Source organism: Pantherophis guttatus, chromosome 1 (genome assembly GCF_059756535.1).
Source record: "Pantherophis guttatus breed Tessera chromosome 1, ASM5975653v1, whole genome shotgun sequence".
Taxonomy (NCBI): domain Eukaryota; kingdom Metazoa; phylum Chordata; class Lepidosauria; order Squamata; family Colubridae; genus Pantherophis; species Pantherophis guttatus.
Genome location: NC_142063.1, coordinates 200,829,932 through 200,833,214, shown reverse-complemented (window position 1 = coordinate 200,833,214; position 3,283 = coordinate 200,829,932). Strand labels below are relative to the sequence as shown.

Genomic DNA, 3,283 nt, shown 5'->3' with positions numbered 1-3,283 from the left:
ATGATAGAAGTTGAGGTAAGATTAAATTACCAAAGGCAAGTAAATTGACAATAGTCTACTGTGACTTGAAGTTGTGAATCTATGATCTGGCAGCCTTTTTAAAAGGAAAATGTGAGAGGAGCCCTGTCAGCACATCTTTCAATATATCATTATACAAGAGATGAAAGTTCATTTGGAATTAGGAGAGCAGGCAAGCAGATTCAGATGTAAAGAAACATGGGTGGTAAAATACCAGAAAGATATCAGACATCAATCTGTTTCTTCTTGGTAGTCATTTTTAATTCTGATTTAATAGCCTATTAAAAATACAGACATCAGGGTTTGACTAAACTAATTCCCATCCCTGTAGGCTTCTCTGGAAAGTTTAAGATGTCGACCCCTTCTGATTTTAGTGTGATAAAATAGGAGCAAAAGGATAAGGGATCCTGTTGAATTAATGGACAGATTTGGACCATTGTCATGGAGCAGCTAGAGTGGACATGGCTTGTCACAAAGGCTGCTTTACCAGAAGATCTATGAACTTGCTCCTCTTCACCCAACAGCATCTGCAGAAGATGAGTCACAGATGATGGAATGAGCATCCCAACGCAAGCCACGCCCCTTTTGTACCTGCTTTGATGTCACACACAGACAGATTCTGAAGGAACTAAACTTGCATTGTAATGCTCCATCTGCCACGTTGCCAGTGGTGAGTCCCCCTGCAAACATCGCTGCCTCCATCTTTTCATCGTGTCATCTGACACGTTAAGAAAAATTGTTTTGTGGCAAGTCCTACTTGCCAAGAGAGATGAGAAGGGTTTTCAAGTTTAGGATCTGATACTTCTGTAAGTGTCTATTGAAACTTGATCACAGTGTATATTCATTTTATTGCCTTCTTGTAATTTTGCTAGATTTTACTTGTTAATGTTGATTGTGTTTCGACAATGCCCCAGTGAGGGTACATTTTAGGCTTTTATTTGTTAGTAAGCAATTTACTTGGCAAAGTGGAATCTTCTAGTTCCCATTAATTTTTTCAGTTTATCCAGAGACATGTGACTTGAGGCCATTATTTAGAATGATGTTGTAGTGGCAGTGTGAAAGCTTGGAGACAACCAGTAAGGATGCATTTCATCTGTAATTTTGGCAGGGGTTAATTCACCAATTCACAATTTGTGCAAAACACAAATAGAGTGCCAAAACCAGACCTGCAACACAGCTGAAAACAGACCCTGAAAAAAATCTGTGTACAACACACACTCTCCCACATATTATTCCAAAATGGTACTTGTCCAAGGGGTATCTTGCTCCTAGATTGCCAAAAAGAGAAAATGTATTATTTCAGTGAATTATATATGCCCTTTCCTCACTGTGGTTTACTTTGGCTTTGGAACACCTCGCCAGCTCCATGTTTCTTCCTTAATCCCATGAAGTTGCATCATCTAATCCACAGCCTATGATTTAAGTTGTTTTACACTAGTTTTTCCCATACCAAAAATAGAGCCAATCTTTCCTGATTAAGCCAACACAAAATAAGAGCATATTGTGCTTCTGCTCTTTTGGAGAAGCATGATCATGTGGCCAACTGGGTCAGCCTCCATCAGTCGCTCAGCCAATCAGAACTCTCAAGGTTTCTGTCCTTCCACTTCCAGTCAGAGGAGACACTATAATTAACCAGCCAGTCTGTCAACCAAGACAGCAAAACATCACAGGGGCATAACAAGCAATTTTTTTGATTCCTATTTGCCTGAGAGAATCAGGGAATGCCAGGGTGAAGACAAGAGGGAAGAGTCAACAAGACAACCATAACTGTAACATTTTGGAAGAAGGCAATGGCAATATTCTTGAACAGTACTGTTGTCAACAAAACAAACATGCCAAAGTCGCCAAGAATTTCGCGTGACTGGAAGGAGTCTTGATTTATCAAAGGCACCCCACCCTGATTACTCAACCATTTGAGATTGACTATGGCTTTGATTTCTCTCTTCATCACTCTCATCTCTCTTCAGATTTTGTAAAGCATTGACACCAACTCTCATATAGGGTCAGTTTGAAAAAAAGAAAGAAAAGAAAAGAATTAGGGGAAACAAAAGGGTTGGCTTCAGTTTTGGCGGTTGCTTACCTCAGCAATAAAAGTGGATGGACGTCTTTGATATGGCAGTTTATTTTTAAAAGGAGAATACTAAGAGCCCTGAAGAAGCCCTCGCTCTGCAATTAAAGCCAGCCTTATAGAGCGCAGCGAGAGAAGGCAGACAATCCCCTTTGAAGTAAGTCCCACCTACATGATCAGTAATGGCACAACATCAAAGCAGAGCTGTTGCTTCCTTCTTCAATTCAGCTACAGTGTCTGTCAAAGTTAGCGAAGTGATCCAGCTAGTTTCCAACAATGCAAACTCATAGGAATGAATCCCTTACCGAAGTTCTACTTCTAGTACAGGGGTGGGCAATTAATTTTTCCAAGGGGCCGCATGAGAAACTCGGACTGATGTGGAGGGCTGAACCAATAGGACTGTGAAGGTGTGTATGCACAAATATATGTAAATTGGAAAAAAAAATAGCAGTCACCTTCAAAATAAAAGAAATGCAGTTATAGTGCATGCAGGACATACACCTATTTATATTTGATTTCTAATTTCTGATAGACCTCATACAGCCTGAACAGGGACAGCGAAGGCTGGATTTGGCCCGGCGTCCATAAAATGCTCAGATCTGTTCTAGAATAGGCTTCCGGGAAGTCTTTTAAGTCACAGTCCTCAGGCATGGTCCAGTCACATTTTGGGAGGTGGTGTCCCTTAGTCCAGGTCTGGAACACAGCCTCCCCTCCTCCTTTATTATAGGCCAGGAAATAACACTCCCTCCCACACATATCCTTTTTAAAATTTTGAAACGATATTCAGTGATATTCAGTGCAAGTATTGCCATGACCAATAGTTTTGTTTTTGTTTTTTCTGCTGTGGCGTTGGCCATCATTCTCATTTTGCTCTATTTTGTTTAACATACCATCCAACCTGAAGAAGAAGTCATTAAAATTGGAGACTATTTTTAATTTGCTGTAAGAAAGCTATTTGTTCTGCTGAAGTTTTGATTTTTCTTTTTAAATTCCCTTACACAAGTATGTTTTATAAATAAGTTTTTTTTTAAAAAAAATCTTGTCTTTTTGTTTGCAAATTGGTAAAATGGTCTCCCAAATTCCTCTTGCAACTTCACACTGATAATAAAACACTTAAATGATTTAATTGTTCTTGCCCTATAGTAGCACACCTGCAGTTTTTAATGAGCGCTAAATTGCTGAAATCTCTTTCAGCTT

At 39.5% G+C, this 3,283-nt stretch overlaps 1 long non-coding RNA gene across 1 annotated transcript; it reads left to right on the top strand.

Moving 5' to 3' along the window:
• Window positions 1-662: 662 nt before the first annotated feature.
• Window positions 663-2,584, top strand: LOC117674152 (uncharacterized). Its single transcript, XR_004593713.3, has 2 exons — window positions 663-824; window positions 1,737-2,584. It is a non-coding gene; the product is annotated as an uncharacterized LOC117674152 (long non-coding RNA).
• The last annotated feature ends 699 nt before the right edge of the window (window positions 2,585-3,283 follow it).